The 27,177-nt window shown below is 41.7% G+C and overlaps 1 protein-coding gene across 11 annotated transcripts in view; it reads left to right on the forward strand.

Moving 5' to 3' along the window:
- The window catches only part of CHD9 (chromodomain helicase DNA binding protein 9), a 295,589-nt gene that overhangs the window by 72,241 nt on the left and 196,171 nt on the right, over positions 1 to 27,177 (forward strand). The window contains exon 1 of one of the 11 annotated variants that reach the window (XM_030924816.1): positions 4,425 to 4,562. The exons of 9 other annotated variants lie outside the window; for them this stretch is intronic. The gene's annotated coding sequence lies outside the window, so the exon portion shown is untranslated. Of the gene's footprint in view, positions 1 to 4,424; positions 4,563 to 27,177 lie in introns of those variants that run through there. One more of the 11 variants, XM_030924811.1, reaches the window with a different exon arrangement.

Genomic DNA, 27,177 nt, shown 5'->3' on the forward strand with positions numbered 1-27,177 from the left:
GGGGTTTCCCCACATTGGTCAGGCTGGTCTCAAACTCCCGACCTCAGGTGATCCACCCATCTCGGCCTCCCAAAGTGCTGGGATTACAGGTGTGAGCCACCACACCCAGCCAGGTCTCACTCTTTCACCCAGGCTGGAGTGCAGTGGTGTGATCACAGCCCACTGCAGCCTCAACCTTATGGGCTCAAGTGATGCTCCCAGCTCAGCCTCCCTAGTAGCTGGGACTACAGGAACATGCCACCATGCCCAGCTAATTTTTCTTTTTCTATTGTTTTGCAGAGATAAGGTTTTACCATATTGCCCAGGCTGGTCTCAAGCTCCTGGGCTCAAGCAGTCCACCTGCCTTGGCCTCCCAAAATGCTGGGATTATAGATGTGAGCCAGCAAATCCAGCTAGTTTCAGGATCTTGATTGTATAAGTTTTCTCCAGAGTGAACAGATTAGCCGGGCACGGTTAATCCTCAAACTTGCAGGAAAATATCACAAATTTACATTGTCAGATATTCTTTTGGTGACCTAAACCAAAATGCTTATACAGGGAATTTTCCATTCCAAAATGCCAAATTAGTTACTAAAATAAACATGTCTGATAAACATGGAATTGGAAACTCAGGCTGAGGGGAAGATTATAGTGTAATGGTTACAAGTTATAGCCTTTGGGGCCAGACAGTTCTAAGTTTGAATATTGTTTCTGTCACTCAATGACTGTGTAACCAGGACAAGATTTTAGACTTATCTGTAAAATTTAGGCGTTGGGGGGGGGGCGCGGTATCCCTTTCTCAGCGGGCACGGTGGCTCACACCTGTAATCCCAGCACTTTGAGATGCTGAGGTGGGTGGATCATTTGAGGTCAGGAGTTCAGCACCAGCCTGGCCAACATGGTGAAACCCCGTCTCTACTAAAAATGCAAAAATTAGCTGGGTATAGTGGTGCAGGCCTGTAATCTAAGCTGCTCGGGAGGCTGAGGCACGAGAAGTGCTTGAACCTGGGAGGTGGAGGTTGCAGTCCTGGGAGGTGGAGATTGCAGTGAGCTGAGATCATGCCACTGCACTCCAGCCTGGCCGACAGAGTGAGACTCTGTCAAACAAACAAATAAACAAACAACAACAACAAAATCCCTTTCTCATAGAGTGGTTGTGAAGATGAAATGAAATAACAAAATATAAACCTTTAACACTTTGCTTGGGACTAAATTTCAGTAAATGTATCTATGATAGGGTGTTTCTTTCAAGGTGTGGAGTGCCACTCTGTCATAGCACAGGCTTTCTGGATACACAAATCCCTGTGTCCAGATAACAGGGCCTCTTTAATTGGAAAGACATTGGGTAGGAATGGAGACATTCTTTTTTTTTTTTTTCTTTTGAGACGGAGTCTCATTCTGTCATCCAGGGTGGAGTGCAATGGCAACATCTCGGCTCAACTCAACTGCTGCCTCCCGGATTCGAGTGATTCTCCTGCCTCAGCCTCCTGAGTAGCTGGGATTACAGGCATGTGCCACCACGCCCGGCTAATTTTGTATTTTTAGTATAGATGGGGTTTCTCCACATTGGTCAGGCTGGTCTCCAACTCCCAGCCTCAGGTGATCTGCCGGCCTCGGCCTCCCAAAGTGCTGGGATTACAGGCATGAGCCACCACGCCTGGCCAGGAATGGAGACATTCTTATTCTGGAGTGGGATTGAGGGACCTAGAGAGCGTAGCCACCGCTTGGCTTTAGACAGCCCATTGCCTAGTGGAAATGGTAGGCCAGTGTTGCTAGATTTTGATGTTGTTTGTGATATTGATTCTCACTAACTTCAATTGCAAAATGTAATATTTACTAATTTGACCCCTAAATTCTGAGATTCAGAGCCATCCTCTGCAACATTTTTCCAGAGTCCCCATATTCAGAAACCACAGTTACTGAGATACCTCCAAAATTTAAGACAGAAGTGAAAACCATTCACTGACCAGTGAAAATAAATGTCACAAGAACTTATGTACTTAACACAGAAGAACCCCACAGAAAATCTTTTCACAAAATCTGAGTCTAAGCTAATAAAAAAGTTTATCGATGTCTAAGTTCATAATGGCATATAAACATCAAAAAAGTAGGAAAGAAGGTTGTTAGGTAGAAGAATTGAGAAGTGTCAGCCCAGTAGTGAGGAAGGAGATAGCAAAAACGGAAGTTAAAAACAAAACAAAAACACAAAAACCAGCATCCTAGAGACCATTTATTATAGGGACAAATTTTGCATATTTTAGAGAACATTCACTGATTATAATGGCATACAATAATGTTGATAATTCTAGTACTGCTCTTTAATGACCAAGCCTAAATAATGTTCAGAGGGCTGCATTCAAGAAAACATGAACGTTTTTCATCAGATGATGGGGAGGCCGCTCAAGTTTTTCGTTTAAGTGGGGTATCATTCTGCTGTGATGTCAGATAGATGAGAGGTTACTGGCCTTAAATTTTTTTTTTTTTTTTTTTTTTTTTTTGAGACGGAGTCTCGCTCTGTCGCCCAGGCTGGAGTGCAGTGGCGCGATCTCGGCTCACTGCAAGCTCCGCCTCCCGGGTTTACGCCATTCTCCTGCCTCAGCCTCCCGAGTAGCTGGGACTACAGGCGCCCGCCACCTCGCCCGGCTAGTTTTTTGTATTTTTTAGTAGAGACGGGGTTTCACCGTGTTAGCCAGGATGGTCTCGATCTCCTGACCTCGTGATCCGCCCGTCTCGGCCTCCCAAAGTGCTGGGATTACAGGCTTGAGCCACCGCGCCCGGCCACTGGCCTTAAATTTGACTCAACAAGTTGAATTTGCAAACTAAAGCACTATTCAAATAAGTAGTGTGGGGGGCCCCAGAGATAAACTCTTTCTTTGCATTCTTAGTCTAATATGTGGTTGTTATAAGTAACCTTCAGGAAATCAAAGTTGCAATTGTAACCGCCCTTTCAGCAGGGTTTCCTCCCAGCCCTGTCAGTATCTCAGTTAAATAGAGGTATGTTGATCCACTCTGGAGGGCCTTCATGGGGAATATAAAGAATGAAACTACTTGGCAACTACCACTGTGTATACCGCAGCCATTCCATTCTGGCTAGGCATAAACAAGCACAGTGACACTCCTTAGCGGAGGCTGAAATTCAAGAGATTTCTGTCAACTGTGAACGTGAAATATCACGTTCACTGGATCTGAAATGGTCAACAGATTTGAACAAACATAAAGTAGGCCGACCGAAGTTCAAACATTTCTTTTGTCTAGCTAACGTTTTCATATGGATTTTAAATTTTTAATTCGGTAGAAAGCTAGCTAAGGACCTGCAAGGAGGAGACCCTTAGAATTTTACAGCCGGAGGACGTTTGGAAAACTTGTGCAGCCTATTCCTTTTACAGAAGGCAAAACCGAGGCCCTGGGACACGCTAGGATTTGATGTAGGTCACTCAGTTAATTCGTGATGGATGGAGAGGGAACCCAGGTGTCCAACACTTCCTTAGGCTGGCGGTTTTCCAGTACATCCCCTGCTCCTAAACCAGTATCACCCTCCCCCACGGCTCGCTCGCTCTCTCTTCTTAAATTCTTGCGTTTATTTCTCTCTCCCTTCGTAACTGTGCAATGGAGAACGGGAGCCTGAGCCTGGGGAAGACTGGGTTGCAGCCGCAGCCTAGGTGCGCGCTCTCCCCTGGCTTGCGGCGTGGAGCTGGGTCTCCGCGGCGGGCGCCGGCCACGGCAGGTGCTGGCACCTGGGCTCAATCGCTGCATCATCGCGGCACCCTCCGTGCTCTAGATTCTACAGCACGGGCGCGTGACCCCCCGTTTCCGCGCGAAAGGAGAACGTGGGGCTAAATCCACGGCTCCTTAAGAAGGACGTCTTTGGAAACCCTCGCCCTTCCTCCGCGGACCCGGGCTGCCCGAGAGATGCCCTGCGTGTGAGTGACCTCGGCGCCGACCCCGCCACTGGTCAGCTCGCGACTGGGGCGTGCCCTGCCGGGGCCTGACGTGGCGGCGGGACCGCGGGGCGGGCGGCTCGAGGGGAGAGGCCGCCGCGAGGGCGCGGCCTGACGTGGCGGCCGCGGCGGGGCGGCCGGGGGAGTCCGGGCCACTGCACTGCCCCGCGCTCCGGCCAGAGGGCGCCCGGCCCCAAGCCTTCCCCGCCCCGAGGCCGCCCAGGGCTCCGGGAGTAACCGCGCCAGCGATTGGGTCGGCGGCGCGGCGGGGCCATGTTGGAGCTGAGCGGCGACCCCGCCTCTCACCGCCCTCCGCCCTGGGTCGGGCCGCGCCAGGAGGGAAGGGCAGGGGCGAGGGCGATGCTCCTTCTCGGGAAGCCCAACGCTGCGGGAACCGCGGCGGGAGCGGCGGCGGTCACGGCCGCCCCTCCGCGACCGGGCCAATCAGCGGCGCGGGCACAAATATGCAAATAGCGCGCCGGTGCTGCCGGAGTGCCGCTCGCAGGGGCTGGTGGGGTCGCGCTGGGGGAGTGAACTGAGCCAATCAGGCGGGTGCGTGGCGGCGCGGGGGAGGCGGTGCCCGTTCACTCCTCCCTCCTCTCCCTCCCGGCCCCGCGCTGACAGGGGGGCCTGGCCGCGCAGCCGGTAAGTGCCGCCGACACCGCCGCCCGCCGCTACCACCCACCGCCTCGGGCGTGGGGAAGAAGCCCGGGGGCACAGCGGGGTAGCGGCCGCTGCTCAACTGGTGGGGTGATGCGGGGGCGGGTCGTTGTCAGCCGGGTGGTCGCCTGAGGCCGCCCCCGCCCGGCCAGCCGCGTGTGTCAGTCTCAGTCAAGGCGGGGGGCGGCGGGGGCACCTCAGTCATGGCGAAGCGCGAGAGTCAGCGAGCGGCGGTGAGTACGTGCAGCCGTCGCTGCCGCCGCCGCTCGGCCGGAGGCGGGGGCTCGGGGCAGGCGGGGCCGCGCCGCTGCCTGAGGTGAGGGGCCGGAGCCGCGGCCGGGGCCGGGGCCGGCCGGGCGGGCGGGCTGGCCCGCGGGGAGGCCGGGGAGGGGGCGCTGCCCGCACGTGCGGCCCAGCCAGCCCGCGGCCCGCCCCGCGCCTGTCATGGCTGCGGGCTGCTGCCTCTGTCCCCCGGCCCGCAGCCCCCGGGGTTGGGACTCTGCCGCCGTGCCTGTTGCGTCGGGTGGAGGTGAGAGCCGGGCGGCCAGGGCGTGGGGAAGGCGGGCCCCCTTCCCCGCCCAGCGCGAGGTCGGGGCTTCCCCCGGGTGGGTTCCCTCCCGAGGGTCGGGCTTCCCTCCATCCTGCAGCCTCTTCCCCCGCCTGTGCCGTCTCGCCTCCGTGACTCATGACAGGGCGTCCCGCGCGGGCACCAGATGTCCCGAAGCACGGGACGCCCCGGCGCTTTCCCAGGCCTTGCCTCACGGTTCCGACCGCAGTGCCTTCCCCGCGATCCTTCACCCCGAATGCCGCTCCCCGTCTGCAGCGTGGCCCAGACCCCGCAAGCCCCCGTGTGTGCGGCCGCGGTCGTTTTCTGGGTGCCTGGGTGTGGGACGTGCGGGGTGGCTCCAGGGCTCTCTGCGTGGACATCCAGCCTAAAGCCAAGCACGACCCGGAAAGCCCGGGTGTCTCACTGGCTGTCACAGCTGCCAGCTCAGACTGGTGTCTGTTTGTTCTCATTTTTATTTTTTTAATCTTTTTTTTTTTTTGGCGGAGGGGTTGGTTTGCTTTTTTCTTTTTTTAAAGACAAATAAAACTTTTCAGAACAAAGTAGATGAGAATTTTGTTGTTGTTGTGATATTTAAGTGTTACAGTTACTTTCCTGAAAGTCTGGGATTTGACGCTGTTATGACATTTATGTGAAATATTCATACCTAAGAATTCCCCTGTATTAAATAAAGTTATTTTCATTAATAAAATTACTATCAGCATTTAGTTTCTCAATTTTGCATGCTACTTTGCACCTTTTCCTTTTTTCCAGTTCTCCTTAAAATCTCCATTTCTACTTAACCAGCTATGGTCTTAAATGAAAAGAAGGCTTATCTTGTGTAATGTTAATCTCTCCCTAGACTCCAGATAACTGTAGAGGTAGTTTTAAAAGAACCACTAGGTCTGCAAACACTTGCATGTACAAAAGCTGAATTTAAAGGAGGATTCTACATTGCAGAGGGAGGAGTTTGTTTTTGTTTTTTGCAATGCAAAAGGATGATCATAGTGTTTTTCTTTTCTCTTGGGTTTACAGAATGTGAATTTAGAGATACTGTGTTGTAACAGCAGGCCGCAGAGCCTTATGTTCGATATTTGATAAGTATTTGTTAAATAAAAGACTTCTATTGCTCGAAGCAAGTTCTATCTGTATTGTATCTTCAAATACTTTCCGTTTCTTATCCTTCTTCTTCTTTTTTTTTTTTTTTTTTTTTGGTATTGAGACAGTCTCTCTCTGGCACCCAGGCTGGAGCGCAGTGGCGCCATCTGGGCTCACTGCAACCTCTGCCTCCCAGGTTCAAGCAGTTCTCCAGCCTCAGCCTCCCCAGTAGCTGGGATTACAGGTGCACGCCACCACGCCCGGCTGTTTCTTCTATTGCTTTAAAAATTTACGTTACATAGTTATAGTTTACCACAAAGTATTGGCAGGTCTGTGTCCTTGGAGAGTTTCCTATAAACTGCAGACCACATAATTTAGACATGAAGTCTGTGTTACAGACGTGAAGTGTATTGGGAAGAGTGGTTGCCTCCCAGTTTTGGTTAAGGGTAACTGTTATTCCTGAACAGTTTCAGGTAAGTATGTATAGTATTATAATTAAAAACAACAACAACAAAAACCCTTGTGATTGATTGACAAGGAGATTATATCCTAAGGGCACAGGAAATAACATAAGATAAAAGCAATGCTAGTCAAAAACGGTACTAAGTTAGGTGTGTGAGCAAGCTGCTTTAATCGGGGGCTGCTCTAATAGGGAGGCTGATGCAGGAGAATCACTTGAGCCAGGAGTTCAAGTACAGCCTGGGCAACTTAGTAAGACTGCATCCCATTTCTATTAAGAAAAACAAAATTATGATGCTTTTATAACCAGTAAAATCCTCTTTTTCGATAGAGTGCTGGCTACGGAGAATCGGGACTTTGTCACTTAACTGTGTAGATAATATTCAAGTTTCTTGACATCTGTGAGCCTTAGTTTCCTCCTGTATAAAACTTTGTTTCCTCCAGTTTTACTATTGTAGGATTCTAAGTATCCCATGAGGTCTATCCTCTGAAATCAAAAACTATTATGGGGTGGGCAGGTATGAATACAGATAGAAAACGGTGTCCATGGAAAAAGCCCATGACGAGTTAGGCTTAAGGAAACCATAGGATTTTCAACTTGAAAGTATCTTTTAGAAACTTTTAACTCCAAACTTATTATCTAATGCAACCAAATGCTTTCTACAAGGCACTGTGCTAGACCTTCCTGGTTTACCTCTGGAAACAGGATAGAGCTGAAGGATGGGCTAAATACATGAATTTAAGAGGCAAGAACTGAAGTAGGAATACAGATTATAAAATAAAATCCATTGAATCTATCAGTAGTAAAATTTTGGTACATGTGAAAAGTTTAGACTTTCTAAAGATGTGTTTGTTGATCGAAATGTCATAGAGGAAAAAGCTTACCCCCCATAAATAACAGAAGAAAAATGAAATCCTAGAGAGTCTATAAAGAAAAACTATGACTGAATTAATCTACTGGAGAAATTTCATCAGGTAATGAGTGAATAAAAACACAGGTAAGAATATGGAAACTTGAGGCAGTTGGTCAGCATAAAAACTAATGGAAGCATGTTGTAAGTGCTTGGAAAACTTCGGAAGCCAAAGTTGGAGTCAGAAGAGATTTATGGATACTGATGAGATAGAGTTATTTTAACCTTTTAAATTCTTTGAAGTTGTCTTTACGTGAGATATACATTTCTTATATGAGATTTAGCTTTTTTTACACTTATTTACGTTGTAAATTTAAGTTGCCACATTCCAGTTTTATAACTGTTCTCTAGCACTTTGCGCCTCTGTTTACTTCCTTATTTGGGCTTCACTCCCTTTTCCACCTCTTGGAATTTTACCAATCTGTGAATACTCAGGTCAAATTCCACCTTGTGAATAAAATCATATCTTGTCCTTGTAGCTCTTAGGGATTTCTCCTTCCCATGAGATCTTTAGTATTATTTGTCGCACTCATTTGACATACCATGTACAACTTCCTGACATTTCATCTGTTGAATTGTCTTTAAGCTTTCAGAAACACTTTTTGCTCCTTTCTTTTAGAAACAGTTGTAAAGCTGATCAAGTGACAATGGGAGACCCAGAGAAGGGGAAACCACTTCGAACTGTAATTTATTCTCTGGACTCAAAGTAATTCACATCCATTTATTCATTAAACATATATATTTTGAAGTGCTCCCTTAATTTATGATATATATATAAAGTGCATAATAAGTGATCCCTGCCTTCATGGAACCTACCATCTAGCAGTGCAAACACATAAAGAACAAGTAAATAAACAAATGTAAAATTACAGCTTATGATCAGTGAAAGAAAAGAACAGAGTGCTGTGGTGGAGAAAATGGGGAGAAATTAACGTTGTATGCTCAGAGAAGGCTTCCCTCAGTTGGTGATACTAAGTGGAAACAGTAAGAAGACAGGTCAGAAGATAAAAGAGTTTCTTGCAGGAGAGAAAGATATATTTGAAGGCTATGACACAGGAAAGAACTTAATATTTGAAAGAAATGAAAAGTTCAGGGTGGCAGAAGCATAATAATAAGGCAGAAAACCATATGAGCTAAAATGAGAGATAGAAAGCAGATTATACAGGGCCTTGTAGGGCATATTAAAGACTTACAGGTTTTACTAAAGACATTGCAGTCATTGAAGATTTTGAATTGGAGAAGTGTAATCTACATTTTTAAAATGCTACTTTGAGAATGGATTGGAGAAAGGCAAGGGTAAAAGTAAAGATACTGTAATACTACAGTAGTCCAGGAAAAACATGGTGGTAGCCAGATTATACCTATATTTTAGAGAGGAGATGGTGAGGTGTGTGGAGGAGGAACAACTGACAGATTCATGATGGATTGGATGTGAGAAGAAAAGTGTCAAAAATGATTTCCTGGTTACTGGCTTGAGGAACTAGATAGATGGTGGTGTGTGATTTACTGAGATGAAGAAGATGAGGGAAAGGAAAGACTTGGCAGGAAAACAAGTTTTTAACACCATCCCTGGACAAGTGCTTCAGAAGAAGTCTGCCTTTATCTGAATGATAAGCACCTTAGAATAGGTTTAGCTGAAAGTGTGATACCATACAATGACATGTTCATATTGTGTTGAGAGGAAGAAGTAAGCTTCATATTTATGTTAGAAAAACTGGTGAAATGATCTTTTTTAACAGTGCACTTCAGTTTTTGAAAGTTTATTTGAATATTTTTATAATACAGATTTTATTAAATATGAAAGTTTGAGGGAAATAAACTCAATACAATATTGAATGGCTATATATAGTATTGGGTGATGGTGCAGAATACAGAAGTTTTATAATCTTGATATTCTCAGGAGAGTAGCATTCTTTTCAGTTATTAGCTTGTAAGGGAGCCTGATATTAAATTTATAGTTTTTAATGAGGCTTCTCATTTAATGGTGCTTCTAAGTAGAAGTTATAGTTCAGTCATTACTAGCTATTATTTACCAAATAGCTGTCAGATGCTGATGTTTCTGTTATAATTTGGCATTATGAAGTTAACCAAGCAAATACTAAGTTTGGTGTTTGTTTGATTTTTACTATGTTTCAAAACATTTTAAAACTAGTAATTTTAAACATTGTTACTGCTATAAAGGGACATAGTTTGAAACCAGAAAACAGATGACCTTTCTTGTGTAGTGGTCATTTCATATTAATGTACCTACTAACTAGCAGCAGTATAAAGAATATTCAATTTTATTGGAAATCAGTAACTATGATTCTGACAGATAACTGCTAATATATCTGGTTTTGTAAGAGGAAGGAAAAAATGGTATTTTTTGATTCTGTCTTTGCAGTGTTTATCTTTAAAATGGCAATCAAATAGTCACTAAAATTTTTTTCTTCAATTTAAGGAACTGAGTACGTTTACCTAAAAAAAAAAAATAGGAATTTAAGATTACAGACTTGGTGTAGTCTGTTTTACAGTTGAAGCAACGGAGTTACAGAGAAACTGCGTTGCCTGAGGTTTCTAATGTTAGGGAATACTTTATTTCATGGATTTCATAATTTAGTGAATTCACTACCTATTCCAATATATGAACACGCTTATTCTGCTTTGGTGAGTATTTATTGAAATCAGTATTGTTATTGGCACCCTGAAAGCTTTCCTTATATTCTTTTCTAGTTATTCCCTTTCTGTATTCCTAGGGTGACCATTATCTTGATGTCTAAAATCCATAGATTAGCTCTGCCTGTTTTAGAACTTTATTAAATTGAATCATATAATATGTGTTCCTCAGGTCATGTTATTTTTGTGAGGCTAATCTGTGTTTTTCTTTTTTTTTTTTTTTTTTTTTTTTTTGCTTTGGGGGGGTATGGAGTCTTGCTCTGTCGCCAGACTGGAGTTCAGTGTTGCGATCTCGGCTCACTGCAACCTCTGCCTCCCAGGTTCAAGTGATTCTCCTGCCTTAGCCTCCCGAGTAGCTGGGATTACAGGCACCCACCACCACGCCCGACTATTTTTTTTATTTTTAGTAGAGACAGGGTTTCACCATGTTGGCCAGGATGGTCTCGATCTCTTGACCTCATGATCCGCCCACCTTGGCCTCCCAAAATGTTGGGATTACAGGTGTGAGCCACCACGCCTGGACTAATCTGTTTTTCTATATAGAAGAGTTTATTCATTTTCATTGCTGTTGATTCTAATGTATGATGGATTTTTTTAGGTTTGCACTATTATGAATAATACTGATTCTTATACCTGTCTTTCGGTGCACATGTGCACACATTTCTGTCAAGTATGTATTTCTGGAAGTGAAAAAACTGGTCGTAGAAATATGTATGTTCAACTTTAGCAGTAATGCCTTATAGTTTTTCAAATTTATTGTTCCAGTTTCTACTCCTTTTAGCAGTGTGTGAGAGTGCCAGTTACTTCACATTCATTTATATGATTTGATTAAAATACTGCTATATTTGAAAAATTTTGTGCTCTTTTTTAATCTCTGAAGATGAGTATTTGATGATGAATAGCTACCTCTGCCTAAATGAGATACAGTATAAAGGAATATGAGATAACAAATATAAACATTTTTAGTTCAAAAATGAATACCCATGTTGTGCCTGTTGGATTATAGCAGATTCTAACAGAACCCAGTTTTATGTTCTTGAAGATAAACGTCAAGACATACAGTGTCTTTTCTTGATCCTTAAAAAAGTTTAGTTTTTAAAATAGAATGCACTTTAGGGAATATGGTGTGTGAAGAATGATAAAATACATATCTAAACCTTAATCAAAGAAATCTTATTGAATTATAGAGATTAAGAGAAAACTTTTATCAAGATAAACTTGATAGCTATTAGGTGGAATGCACAGAATACTTTGAAATAAGTTCCTGGGGAAGAAGCGGGGGGTGGGGAAATATGACAAAGATCTGTATTATTTTTGAGATTAATAGAAATTTGTCAGTAATGACCAGAGTCCCCAGGCCTACTGATAGGGGATATACATCATAAGTAGAGACTTAAGCTATTACTTTCTTAGTATTCCTTAGGTTGACGACTTCAGGAAGGGCACTAAGAGGCTAAATGATCTTAAGGTAGTGGGAAATTGGGTTTTATATCTTTATTTTATGCCATTAGTAAGAAAAAATTTTAAATAATTTGTGGTATTCTAAGAAAAGCAGATTTGAATTTCTCAAAGATTTGAGTGAAATCACATTTGGAGGATATAGTAGTGAAGATGTGTCAGGTTTGACTGAATTTGAAATGCTAAGTAAGTGGATTTGGTAAACATGAAATCACTGCGTAGAAACTTACATCTAGTATTAAACTACTTTAAATGAATCAGAAAAAGAAGGAAAGCCATAGGGAAGAAAATTCAAGGTATGGTTTCATAGAAGTGAAAATTTCCAGGAGGTGAAGGGGTTAATTGAACTGAGTTCAGAAGATTCTTAAAGCACTCAAAGCCTAAGTGGTATGTAATAAATGGGGACACATAGACAATTAGAGGCTTCATATAGAAGACAGAATTTGTGTTTAGCTTTTGTTGTCTCTTTGGTTAGTGATAACTTTTCTTAGTGGTCAAAGATGGATTGAGAGAGCCGTTTGGATTTGTCTAGGAGGTTGTTAGTTACCTTTGAAAGTACACATTTATGGGGACAAACTACAGAGTACAAGAAGTTAACAAGTAAATAGGTATTTAGAAAATGGAGGCAGCAGATCACTTATTTTCAATATTTGGCATTTGATGGAAGAATAGAAATAGGATGATTTGGTGTTTACATTTGTGTTAAGGTAGGGAAAGTTGGTCTGCTGATGCTCAAAGGCAGAAGAGAAGCAAGCAATTGCAAAGAGGCAGTTAAAGATCCTGGAAAGGGGGACTGTGAGAGAGCATAAGTCTCTTTGAAAGGCTAGATGGAATGTTTTTTTGAGGTAAACGATCTGTCTTTGAAAAAGAGCCATGTTTTCTAAGAATAGCTGGAAGAAAAAGGACATACATACAAAGATAGATACAGTGCTTCCTTCTGAAAAGATGGTTATTTAGTAAATTTCAGCAGGAAAATCTCAGAAAACAAATTGTCCTTAGTTAAAAATGGGGAAGTTAGGACTAAAGGCTTGAGGGGAGAGAACATAAAATAGCTACAGTGAGATAGCCTAGTAACAGGGGAATATATTTTAAAATTTCTAAGGCAAAAGAAGGGCCATATTGAAGGTAAAGTGTATAAATTAATATTAACCTTGTATTAATAAGGTGCTAGTCATATAATAAATACTACAAATATAAATAGTCAGAAAATGTTAATTTAATTGAACCAAGGATTGACAATAAAATTACAGTGGTGATGGTAATACAGTATGGTAGGTTGAATGAATGAAGAAAGTCATAAGAGTATTGAAGGTGATAAGAGAACAGTATTGGAGATTATTTAAGGCAAAATAATCTGAGGAGGTCTGGAGAAGCCTGTTGGTCATGGGAAAGTTTAAATGACTGTATGCTCTTGGGAAAGCAGAAAAGAGGTGCTGGAGGTGACTGGTATGAGAGGGAAAGCTACGTTCAGTTAAGCACTTACAACTGTATTTTGAGCATATTCTTTCAAAATCCTGTGACAACTCTGCAAAGTAGGTGGTAATGATAATCAACCTGAGTCGCAGTCTTTAACTTTTCTATTTAAAGCCTTCGAAAATAATGCATTTGGGTGATACAGTGGCTCACATCTGTAATCCCAGCACTTTGGGAGGCTGAGGTGGGTGGATTGCTTGAGCCCAGGGGTTCCACACCAGCCTGGACAACATGGCGAAACCCTGGCTCTACAAAAAGAAAAAAAATACAAAAATACAAAAATTAGCCAGGTGTGGTGGTGCGTAGTTCCAGGTATTCCGGAGGCTGAGGTGGGAGAATTGCTTGAGCCCAGGAGGCGGAGGTTGCAGTGAACTGAGATGGACCACTACACCCCAACGTGGGCAACATCAAGACCGTGTCTTTAAAAAAAAGAAAAAGAAAAATTCTGCATTTAAGTTAATTTTCTATTTTTAATATTAATTGAAATTTAGCATTAGAGTAAATATTTAGGCCAAGTGTGGTGGCTCATGCCTGTAATCCAGGTACTTTGGGAGGCTGAGGTGGGTGGATCACTTGAGGCCAGGTGTTCGAGACAAGCCTGACCAACATGGCGAAACCCCATCTAAAACTAAAAATACAAAAGATTAGCCGGGTGTGGTGGCATGCGCCTGTAATCCCAGCTATAGAGGTTGCAGTGAGCTGAGATCACACCACTGCACTCCTGCCTGGGCGACAGCACAACTCTGTCTCAAAAAAAAAAAAAATTTAGACTTGATTTTGTTTTTGTGTAATGTTCAGGACCACTTTGATTAAACAACTAGACCTGACTCAGTGGCAACTGGGAAATTTGTCATCTATTTTCAGTGTCAGCCCAAAATTGGTTACCCTCAATCAGTTTTTATCATGATTAGAGATGAGATTGTATTTGTTTGAGACAGAGTCTTGCTCATCTCAGGTGCTGGAGCACAGTAGCATAGATCATAGCTCACTGCATCCTCAACCTTCTGAGCGCCAGAGATTCTCTAACCTCAGCCTCCCAAGTCGCTGGGACCACAGGCATATGCCAACACACCTGGCTAATATTTTAAAAATGTTTTGGAGAGACTGGGTCTTGCTATGTTGCCTAGGCTGGTCTCGAACTCCTGGGCCGAAGTGATTCTACAGCCTTGGAATCCCAAAGTGGAGATTATGTTTTTAGAAGTTTTCCTTTCTGTGACATGCAAAGCAAGACTAAAAAGTGAGAATGCCAACAAAGTAAATAATTTAGTAAATGGCTATCTGCAGAGGGAGATGTTAGTAAGCAAGCATTAGATGAGTGCCATTTAGCTTTGTCCTTTTGCTTATGTCCTTTGGTTTAAATTATTTTAAGCCAAAGATTTCTTTGTTTTTTAAAAACCTTACATGAAAGCTCAATTTGTAAAATAAAACCAAAATATTCAGGATGAGATCTTATTGGGAGTAAATGGAGGGAAAGAAGGCCTAAGTCCTCTCTTCCTTTGAATGGTTAAAGATTACCCAGTACTCCAAGAAGCCCAATTTGAAAACACAGAATGTTTACGCAGTGCTTTATGTGTATTATTTTACAGTCATTTTTTTGAGACCAGTACTGTTATAATCCCCATTTACAGATGAAGAAACTGAGCTTCAAAATGATTAAGTGTCTTCCTAGGATTACATAGCTGGTAAGTGATGAAGTCAGGATTCCAGCCCTGCCATTCTGTTTCCAGAGCCTGTAAAACTGTGCTATAGGATCCCTTGTAGAATTCCTTTGTGATGAAAGTAGGATTCTTTCACTGAGGGACACGTGAGAATTAAAGTTTAAATTGGATTACTGGGGCTTTAAAAAATTTGTAAAAATATCCATAGCCAAGTTAATCATTTTAACTCTTTTTAAGTGTACAGTTCAGTGGGGGCATTCTTAAAGTCATGAAAATGATATGTTGTTGCTTAATGCTTTTGAATCTTTTTTTTTTTTTTTTTGAGGCGGAGTCTTCCTCTGTCGCTCAGGCTGGAGTGCATTGGCCGGATCTCAGCCCACTGCAAGCTCCGCCTCCCGGGTTCCCGCCATTCTCCTGCCTCAGCCTCCCAAGTAGCTGGGACTACAGGCGCCTGCCACCTCGCCCGGCTACTTTTTTGTATTTTTAGTAGAGACGGGGTTTCACTGTGTTCGCCAGGATGGTCTCGATCTCCTGACCTTGTGATCCGCCCCTCTCGGCCTTCCAAAGTGCTGGGATTACAGGCTTGAGCCACCGCGCCCGGCCTTGAATCTTAACTTTTAGAATAATGTAAGGATTGAGGAGTTTAGTTATTTTTTTATGTCGTGGCATTATTGAATTCCTAAAAGCATATGAGTATTTACTATGTGCCAGGAATTAAATTAGTAGATGTTAGGGATACAAAGATATTCAAATAAGAACCAACCTCTGCACTCATCTTGTTTAGTAGGAAAAACAGACATGTAGACCAAGAATGATAAAATAGTGTGTAAAATATGGAATAAAAAAAAGAGTGTATAATAGCTTGAAGTGTTTGAGTGTGTAAAGACTTCCCAAAGATGGTACCTGAGTTTAATCGTGAAGATATTACTTTGTTAAGAGGAAGGCTGGTGGAAGGGGTGATGGTGTAGGCATAGAGAACATATTAATGGAGGTGTGAGAAAGTTTGTTGAATTCAGTCTACATTTCAATGTGGTGGAAACATAGATTACCTATGAGAGTAGCAAATAAGAGTGGAGAGGCCTTGATAACTTTAGGGAAGGAATAAAATAAGTATATATGTTGAGAGGGCAAAGATAAATTTAGGTATCATAAAATATGATATAGATTGGTATAACATTTTTAAATTTTTAAATGAAAATACATTCAATACTATTAGATATAGCAGGCTTGGATCTTGGTAATATTTCAGTAAGTCGACAAAGAATCTTAATCTATGTTTTTAATTTTATAGGTTGATGAGAGGGAAATAGATAATTTTTGAGTACTTAGTATGTTTTAGGACTTTGAATATATATATTTTTTCTTCTTTGAGATGGAGTTTCATCATGTCACATCACCCAGGCTGGTCTCAAACTTTTGGGCTCAAGAGATCTGCCTGCCTTGCCCTCCCAAAGTGCTAGGATTATAGACGTGAGCCCCTGTGCCCATCCCGAATATTTTCTTTCTCAACTCTGCAACCTTTCTAAACCCTGTGATGTAGATGGTCCAATGAGGAAACAGACTGAGGTTTGTTTGTTTTTTGTAGAGATGGGACTGTGTTGCCCAGGCTGATCTCGAGCTTCTGGCCTCAAGCAATCCTCCCACCTGAGCCTCCCAAAGAGCTGGGATTACAGGCATGAGCCACTGTGCCCAGCTTAGACTGAGAGGTTTTAAGAACTACTCAACGTTACACAGCTTAGAATTAACAGTTAGAATTTGAATCCACACCTAAGCTCCTTCAGCTATGTCATGACTGGCTCATATTTGCCAGATATTTGTCTAATTGATTGGTGAATCTAATTTATTTTCTAATTAAACAGTCGCATGTTGTCTTAGTCCATTTTATGTTGCTATAACAATACCAGACTGGTTAATTTATACAGAAAAGAAATTTATTACGGTTTTGGAGGCTGGGAAGTCCAAGGTAAAGAGACCTGCATCTGGTATAAGATGCCTTACAAGCATTCACAAGAAGGCCCTCTGATGCAAGGCCTTCTGCTGCATCATCCTGTAGTAGAAGGCAGAGGGGGAAGAGAGCAAGATGAGACCGAATTTGATTTTTTTGTAACAAGCCCACTCTTGATAACTAACCTACTCCTGTGATAACATTAATCCATTCATGAGGGTGGAGGCCTCATGACCTAATCACCTCTTATTAGGCCCCACTTCAAAACACTGTTGCTTTGAGAACTGAGTTTTCAACACCTAAACTTTGGGGGACATATTCAAACTATAGCGAGTGTATAGATAATGCAGTTGGATTATCAGAAACATGTCAAGGATACATAGAGCAGAGTTACAGATGGGGCTTAATAGAGTAGTATACACATAGAATACGTGGCATTAAAGCCCCTTATGTGGGCTTTCGTAATGATTTTATTTATTCATTTTTATTTTATTTTACTTTATTTTATTTTGGAGGCAGAGACTCGCTCTGTCGCCCAGACTGGAGTGCAGAGGTATGTTCATGCCATTCTCCTGCCTCAGCCTCCCGGGTTCATGCCATTCCCCTGCCTCAGCCTCCCCAGTAGCTGGGACTACAGGCCCCGCCACCACGCCCGGCTAATTTTTTGGGTTTTTAGTAGAGACGGGGTTTCACCGTGTTAGCCAGCATGATCTCGATCTCCTGGCCTCATGATCTGCCTACCTAGGCCTCCCAAAGTGCTGGGATTACAGGCGTGAGCCACCACGCCCAGCCTCGTAATGATTTTACATATTTTACATTAATAGAACACCTAAGGATTTGCTAATTAGCTACTGAAAATAATTTAGAAGGATACTTCCGGATAAATATTACAAGTTGGATTATTTTTCTTTTAGTTTCTAATTTTTGCTAGGACTCATGCTGTTACATGTTAAGGTCATATTAGACTGAAAAATAAAAGAATGAGGGCAGTGATACTCCCACAATTAATGTAATGACCTTTTTCAGCATTTAAAAACTTTTTCCTTATTCTTGCCCATTACACAAACATTTTTTTTTTTAAAGGGATTTTAGGCGTAGAACATTATGAATGATCTCCTGAAGTGGGGGGAAAAATATCATGATATCTTTTGTAAATTAAAAAAAAAAAATTTAATTAAATCTCAGGTAAGTTTTTGTTTTTAGATATGGAGCTTACTGCTTCATAGCTTTTTTCCATTTATTCTATAATCAGGATGAAGCTTTCTTCCCAATGAAGCTTATGTCTGTGTTTTGGTTAGGGTAGTGGTGGTCTTTTAACTCTTTTCTTGGGAGACTATGAAGGTTTTAAATTTCTGAATATAAATATAGAAAATAACCCAAAGTGTAGAGTATAAGACACCTTTACAAGCATCCAATTAAAACCTGTCATTGATGAGGAAACAGGGCCAGAGTTGAATATGTTGTCACATACTCAGTTACTATCAGAGATTAGAGTTTTGGTCCCTGATAAGAAAACAACAATTCTATTAAGTTTTAATTTATGTTTTGGGGTAGTAAAATTTCTCTCTTGGAACCTTTTGTCCTACTTTAAAAATGTCTATTGTGGCCTGAGCAACATAGTGAGACCCTGTCTACAAATACATATATATATATATATATATATATTTTTTTTTTTTTTTTTTTTTTTGAGATGGAGTCTGGCTCTGTTGCCCAGGCTGGAGTGCAGTGGCGCTATCTTGGCTCACTACAACCTCTGCCTCCTGGGTTGAAGCAATTCTCCCGCCTCAGCCTCCCAAGTAGCTAAGACTACAGGCACCCACAATGCCCAGCAAATTTTTGGATTTTTAGTAGAGACGGAGTTTCATTATGTAGGCCAGGCTGGTCTCGAACTCCTGACCTCATGATTCGCCTGCCTCAGCCTCTCGAAATGCTGGGATTACAGGTGTGAGCCACAACGCCTGGCCTACAAAATATTTTTTTATGATTAGCCAGGCATGGTGGCACATGCCTTTAGTCTCAGCCACTCCGGAGGCAGAGGTGGGAGGTTCACTTGAGTGCAGGAAGTCAAGGCTGCAGTGAGCTATGATCATACCACTGTACTCCAGCCTGGACAACAAAACAAGACCCTGTCTCAAGAAAAAAAAAAAAAAGTTCATTTAGAATTGTAAGTAATGATTAAGTCAATTAAGCAAAGATACATTATATGTCCATATAAAAGAATTACTTTCAGAATACTTTGGTTAGAAGTTTTCTAAGCAGGTTGAGCGCAGTGGCTCACGCCTGTAATCCCAGCACTTGTTTTGTTTGTTTGTTGTTTGTTGTTGTTGTTTTTGTTTGTTTGAGACGGAGTTTAGCTCTTATTGTCCAGGCTGGAGGGCAATGGTGCTATCTCAGCTCACTGCAACCTCTGCCTCCCGGGTTCAAGTGATTCTCCTGCCTCAGCCTCCCGAGTAGCTGGAATTACAGGCATGCACCACCATGCCTTGCTAATTTTGTATCTTTAGTAGAAATGGGATTTCTCCATGTTGATCAGGCTGGTCTCGAACTACCGACCTCAGGTGACCCGCCCGCCTCAGCCTCTCAAAGTGCTGGGATTACAGGCGTGAGCCACCGCACCCGGCCAGTCCCAGCACTTTAGGAGGCTGAGACAGGTGGATCACCTGAGGTGAGGAATACGAGACCAGCCTGACCAACGTGGTGAAACCCTGTCTCTACTAAAAATACAAAATTAGCTGAGTGTGGTGGAGGGCAGCTGTAATTCCAGCTACTTAGGAGGCTGAGAAGGAGAATCGCTTGAACCCAGGAGGCAGAGGTTGCAGTAAGCCAAGATTGCACCATTTTATTCCAGCCTGGGTGGCAAGAGCAAAACTCCATCTTAAAAAAAAAAAAAAAAGTTTTCTAAGCAGTATAGGGCTGGATGAAAATTGGGTCACAGTTTGGGATTTGCTATCCAGACATCTTGTACTCTACCTTTTTAAAAATAGCTAAGTATACTGCCAAAAACTAGATTCTATAATATTTCATCTTCATGAAAAAGAAATAGTACGTGGGCCATAATATACGTATAATGGAATGTTAGCCTTAAAAAGGAAGATACTCTGACACTTGCTAGCTACAACATGGAAGAACCTTCAGGACATTATGCTAAGTGAAACAGACCAGTCACAAAAAGAGAAATCCTGTATGATTGTACTTATATGAGTTGTCTAGAGTTGTCATGTTCATCGAAATGACAGTAGATGGTGATTGCCAGGAGTAAGGGTTAAGAGAAGTGGTGGGTAGTGGGTATAGAGTTAAAATTTTATGGTTGGGTGCAGTGGCTCACACCTGTAATCCCAGCACTTTGCGAGGCCGAGGTGGGAGGATCACGAGGTCAGGAGTTTGAGACCAGCCTGACCAAAATGGTGAAACCCTGTCTCTACTAAAAATAAAAAAAATTTAGTCAGGCATGGTGACGAGTGCCTGTAATCCCAGCTACTCAGGAGGCTGAGGCAGGAGAATCGCTTAAACCCGGGAGGTGGAGGTTGCAGTGAGCTGAGATCACACCATTGCACTCCAGGCTGGGTGAGAGTGAGACTCTGCCTCAAAAAAAAAAAGAAAGAAAAAAATATATATATGATTAAAAAGTTCCAGAGATTGGTGCACAACAATGAGAATATACTTAACACTACCGAACTGTATACTTAAAAATAGTTAGCATGGACTTGGCTCATGACTGTAATCCCAGCATTTTGGGAGGCCGAGGCAGGTGGATCACTTGAGGCCAGGAGTTCAAGACCAGCCTGGCCAACATGGCAAAACCCCATCTCTACAAAAAATACAAAAATTAGCCAGGTATGGTGATACATGCCTATAATCCCAGCTACTTGGGAGGCTGAGGCATGAGAATCTCTTGAGCCTGGGAAGCAGAAGTTGCAGTGAGCTGAGATCGTACCACTACACTCTAGCCTGGGGGACAGAGTGAGACTGTCTCCAAAAAAAAAAAAAAAAAAACCAAAAAACAGGATGGTCACTTTTGTTACACGTATTTTACCACATTAAAAAAGGGTTTTTAATGGGCCATAAACTCAATGTCCAAATAATCATTGTTGCTACCTTTTTTTAAAGTTTTACAAAAGATTTTTTTTTAAACTCAGTTTCTGCCTTATGTAGCATTCCCTCTCCCTCACCAAAAAAAGTTTGTCATTTTCATAAATAAATACTTATTATCTGATACCGTGTGCTACTATTTAGTAGATACTAACGATACATCATATAAAAATTACTGACTTAAATTTTATGGTGAGTATAGGCTTTAAGATATTATGTAAACTATAGAATGTTAGCTAGTACTAAGACAGAAAAATAAAACAAGGAAGGGGGAGTGAAGCATCGGAGGGGAAATGATGACATTTTAGAAAGGGCAATCAGGAAAGGCCTCACTAGGAAAGTCACTTTTGAGTAAAGAACTTGCTGTAATGAAGAATGGTGCATTGAGCAGAGGGAACAGTAAATACAAAGTCCTGGAAGATCGTACATTCCTGGCTTTCAAGATTGTTTTTAATTATAGGATCCATATGACAAAATGTGCTACTTTAACTGTCAAGTGTACAGTGCAGTGGCATCAACTTCATTCGCAATGTTGTACAACCATCACCACTACCTGTTTCCATTTTTTTTTACCACCTCAAAGCACTGTACCCATTACCAAATAACTTCTACTCTCCCCTTCCTCTAGCCCCAGTAACCTCTAATCTAGTTTTATGTACCTTCTGTCTCTGAATTTTCCTATTCTAGGTACTTCATATAAGTGGAATATTTGCTTTGTGTCTACCTGCTAATATCTCTGAACATAGTGTCCTCAGGGTTCATCCATGTTGTAGCATGTGTCAAAACTTTATTACTTTTTATGGCTGAGTAAGATTCTATTATAAATATCTGTTGATGGACACTGTTTTCAGCTTTTGTCTATTGTGAATAATGCTGCTATGAGTGTTTGTGTACAAGTTCTCTATTTGAGTCCCTATTTTCAATTGCTTTTGGTGAATAGTATGTACCTAGGAGTGAATTTGCTGGGTTATAAGGTAATTCTCTGTTTAACTTTTTAAAATGTTTTGTTATTTAGGCCAGGCGTGGTGGTTCATACCTGTAATCCCAGCACTTTGGGAGGCTGAGGCGGGGGGCTCACCTAAGGTCAGGAGTTCGAGATCAGACTGGCCAACACGGGGAAACCCTGTGTCTACTAAAAATACAAAAAAATTACCTGGGCATGGTGGTGGGCACCTGTAATCCCAGCTACTCGGGAGACTGAGGCAGGAGAATCGTTTGAATCCTGGAGGCAGAGGTTGCAATGAGCCAAGATTGCACCATTGCACTCCAGCCTTGGTGTCAGAGTGAGACTCCGCCTCCAAAAATATATATATATATATAAAATTTTCCTTTGTTTTTTGTTTGTTTGTTTTTGGTTTTTAGAGACAAGGTCTCACCTTGTCACCCAGGCAGAAGTGCAGTGGTGCAGTCATAGCTCACTGCAGCCTTGGCCTCCTGGGCTCAAGCAGTCCTCCTGCGTCAGCCTCCTGAGTAGCTGGGACTACAGGCACACATGTACCTGTCTGGCTTGTTTAACTTTTTGAGGAACCACCGCACTATTTTCCACAGTGGCTATACCATTTTACATTCCTACCAGAAATGTATGAGGGTTCCAATTTCTTCACATCTTCTCCAACGCTTGTTTATTTTTTATACCATTCCTAGTAGGTGTGAAGTGATATCTCATTGTGATTTCTATTTGTGTTTCCCTAATGACTGATGTTGAGTGTCTTCATGTCCTCCTTGGACATTCCTGTATCTTTTTTAGTGAAATATCTAATGAAGGTCTTTGTCCATTTTAAAATTGGGTTGTCTTTCTGCTATTGAGTTGTAGGAGTTCTTTAAAAATTCTGGATATTAAACCCTTATCAGATATATGATTTACAAATACTTTCTTGCATTCTGTGGGTTGCCTTATCTTCTGCTACCTTTGGGTTTCGTTTGCTTTTCTATTTCCTTAGGGGTACAATTAGGTTATTAATTTAAGATGTATCTTTTAAAAATATAGTTGTTCACAGGTATAACTTTCCCTCAGAGCACTCCTTTCACTGGATCTGATAAGTTTTGCTATATTGCGTTTCAATTTTCACTTGCCTAAAGGTATTTTCTAATTTTCCTCGTTATTTCTTAGACCCATTGATTGTGTGCTGTTTAATTTTTACATTTTGTGATTTTTCTAATTTGGCTTCTGTTACTGATATTTAGGTTTATTCCATTGGAGTCAGAGAGGACACTTTGTATACTTGTAATATTTTAAAATGTTTGAAGAATTGTTTTGTGGCCTACCATATGGCCAGTCCTGGAGAGTGTTTCATCTGTACTCTGGAAGAATGTATATTTTGCTATTGTTGGGTAGAGTGTCTGTATATGTCTGTTAGATCTAATTGGTTTGTAGTGTTGTTCAAATCCTCTTTTGTTATTGATTTTCTGTCTGGTTGGTCTATTCATTATTGAAAATGAGATATTTAAGTCTCTGACTATTGTAGAACTTTCTACAATTATATTGTAGAATTGTTTGTTTTTCTCTTCAATTCTGAGTATTTTTACTTCATAAATTTTGTGGGTCTGTTGTTAGGTGCATGCATATTTATAATTGTTATATCATATTGGTAGGCTGAGTCACTTTCATCAGTGTGTAATGTCCTTCTTTGTTTCTTGTAACCTCTCCCTCTCTCTCTCTCTCTCGTACCCAGCCATTTTTTTATTTCAGGCTGAAGTGCAGTGGCACAATCATAGTTCACTGTAACCTCCAACTCCTGGGCTCAGGACATACTCCAGCCTCAGCCTCCCAGTTAGCTAGGACTACAGGTGTGCACTATCATACTGGCTAATTAAAAATATATATACATTTTTTTGTAGAAATGGGGTCTTGCTGTATTTCCCAGGCAGGTGTTGAACTCCTGGCCTCAAGCAATACTGTCACCTCAGCCTCCCAAAGTGCTGGGATTGCGGCAGGTATGAGTCACTGTGCAAGGCCGTCTTGTAACCTTTTTTGACTTACAGTATTTTGTTCGATACTAATATCCCAGCTCTCTTTTGGTTACTATTTTTATGAAATATATTTTTTCATTTCTTGTTTTTTATTCTCCTGTGACTTTGTATTTAGAGTGAGCCTCTTGTGAACAGTATATAAGATGGATTATGTTTTTGTTTTCATTTTTATCCATTCTGCTAATCTCTTCCTTTTAAGTAGAAAATTTAATTCATTTACATTTGAAGTAATTATTGATAAGGAAAACCTACTTCTGTTATTTTGCTTTTTGCTTTTTAATGTCTTGTATGCTCTTTGTTCCTTAACTCATCCATTACTGCCAATTTCTTGTATTTAGATCTTTTTTTTTTGTAGCATGCCATTTTGATTTCTTTCTTTCCTTTTCTGTATATTTTTTAGTTATTTTCCTTAATGGTTATGTTGGGGATTATAATTAACAAAAGTTATAACAATGTATTTTAAATGCCAAGTTAGTTTCAGTGGTATACACATGCTTAGCTCCTAAACATCTGTCTCTTCACCTTTGTGTTGTTATTGTGAAAGATTACATCTGTCTACATTGAGTGCTCATTAACAGAAATTTAAAATGGGTTATTTCTTTGCCTTTAGCATCATATTTTTTTAAAAAGCCATTACTTACCAAAGGTACAATTATGCTGGCTTTTATATTTACCTATATAATTACCTTTAGCAGTATTCTTTGTTTCTTCATATGGCTTCAAGATATTCTCTAGTGTCCTTTCATTTTATCCTAATGGATTCCCTTAATCATGTCTTTTAGAGGAGCTCTACTAATAACAAACTCCTTTAGCTTTTATTTATCTAAATGGATCTTAATTTCTCTTCATTCTTAAAAAAATAGTTTTTTGCATAGAATTCTTAGTCAACAGTTTTTTTCTTTCAGCACTTCAAATATTTCATGTCAGTGCTTCTGGCCTTCATGGTTTCTGATGAGAAATCTACTTTTATCTTGTTGAAGTCCTCTTTTACTTGATGAGTCTTTTTTCTCTTGCCACTTTCAAGATTCTCTTTGTCTTTTGACAAATTGACTATAATGTGTTATGATGTGATCTCTTAGAATTTATCCTCCATGGAGTTTGTTGAGCTTCTTGGATGTGTAGATTAATGTCGTTCATCAAATTTGGGGAGTTTGGGGCCATTATTTCCTCAAATAGTCTTTCTGCCCTTTTCTCTCTCCTCCTCCTCCTGGGATGCCCACAATATATATTTTATTCTCTTGATGTTGTCTCATAGGTTTTTTGGACTCTGTTCACTTTTCTTCTTCATTTTCCCTTCCCTCCCTTCCCCTTCCCTCCTTCACTGTTTTAGATTTAAGTTGGAAAATGTTTGATTCTTGTAATAAGCAATACAAAATTAAAACTCTCCTTCTTCTGCCTTCCTTCCACACCTATGCGTCTACTCAAAGGCATTGCCCCAGTAATTCTTTCTTCTCTCTCCTGTAGTCCCAGCTACAGGAATGCACCATGCCTGGCTAATTTTTTTTTTGGTTTTTTTTGAGACGGAGTCTCACTCTGTCGCCCAGGCTGGAGTGCGGGGGCCAGATCTCGGCTCACTGCAAGCTCCGCCTCCCGGGTTTACGTCATTCTCCTGCCTAAGCCTCCGGAGTAGCTGGGACTACAGGCGCCCGCCACCACGCCTGGCTAATTTTTTGTATTTTTTAGTAGAGACAGGGTTTCACGGTATTAGCCAGGATGGTCTTGATCTCCTGACTTCGTGATCCGCCCGTCTCGACCTCCCAGAGTGCTGGGATTACAGGGGTGAGCCACCGCGCCCGGCCTTTTTTTTTTTTTTTTTTTTTTGTAAAGACAAGGGTCCCCTCCCCTTCCCTTGTCCTGTCCTTTTCTGACAGAGTCTCGCTGTGTCACGCAGGCTGGAGTGCAGTGGCACAATCTCACCTCACTGCAAACTCCGCCTTTCGGGTTCAGGCGATTCTCCTGCCTCAACCTCTCCCAAGTAGCTGGGATTATAGGCGCCTGCCATCATGCCCAGCTAGTTTTTGTATTATTATTTTTTTTTAGTAGAGACGGGGTTTCACCATGTTGGCCAGGTTGGTCTCGAATTCCTGACCTCAGGTGATCCACCCACCTTGGACTCCCAGAGTTCTGGGATTACAGGCATGAGCCACCAGGTCCAGCCTCTTCATTATTTTTTCTTTGTGATCCTCTTGTTGGAGAATCTGGTAATTTCAATCCTTCTATCTTCAAGTCTTCAAGTTTGCTGATTATGTCTTCAGTTTGCTCAAATCTCCTGTTGAACCATGATAATGCACTTTTTATTTCAGGTATTGTACTTTTCAGCTCCATAATTTCTATTTTGTTACTTTTAAGATGTTCTATTTCTGTATTGATATTCTTATTTTGTTCATATGCCATTTTCCTGGTTTGCTTTCATTCTTGGGCCATGGTTTCCTTTAGCTTTTTGATCATGTCTAAGACACTTGATTTCAAGTTTTTGACCATCAAATCTAATGGACTTTCTTGGGGACAGTTTCTGTCAACTTTTTTCTTCCTTTGGATGGGCCTTCTTATTCTTTGTATGCTTTGAGGGTATGTGTGTGTGTGTGTGTTTGGGGGCGGCGGTGCACATACACATGCGTGTGTGTGTGTATGTATGTGAGAAAACCAGACCATTTGATACTGTGATGTGCTAACTTCAGAAATAAGATTTACTCCCTCCCTTAGCATTTGCTGTTCTTCATTGTTGAAGTCTGGAGTCATTTGTTTAGACATTTTTTTTAAACTATTTTCTGTATTGACTATATTGGTTGTTGTCTGAGGTCACTGAAGCCTCTATTACTTAGGTTTGTGTTTAGCCAGTGTTTTAATACAGATTTCCTTGAATGCTAGGTGTATTTTGTTTTCAGCATTCTCTTGGTTGTTGTAAATATTGACTGTTTTCCAGAGTTCTGATAAAGTTGGTTCTGACACTTCCTGCTTGTTTTGGGTGTTTCTGTGGAGAGACAGGTATTTGGAGCTGTCTACTCTTGTCATTTTGCTGACTTCACTCTCTCATGCTTGGCTTTTTAGTGACCTGAGGAGGTGAGCAAGGGGGTGAGCAAGAGAGAAGTACAACCAGAGATGAGGGCAGAGAGCTGTTCTGGTGGTGGTGCAGGGCCGTGCTTAGAAGTCATAGTAAGGATTTCAGTTTTTCATGTGAGTGACATAAAGAGTCATTGGAGGGTTGTGAGCCGAGGAGTGTCCTGAATTAACTTGCATTTTAATGAGATCACTGTTTTGAAACAGGGCAAGATAAATAGCAGGCTGTTAGTTGCCAATCAAGTGTCCAAGATGAGAAGTCAAGTGGTTTGTTAGGTAAATG

Source organism: Rhinopithecus roxellana, chromosome 20 (genome assembly GCF_007565055.1).
Source record: "Rhinopithecus roxellana isolate Shanxi Qingling chromosome 20, ASM756505v1, whole genome shotgun sequence".
Taxonomy (NCBI): domain Eukaryota; kingdom Metazoa; phylum Chordata; class Mammalia; order Primates; family Cercopithecidae; genus Rhinopithecus; species Rhinopithecus roxellana.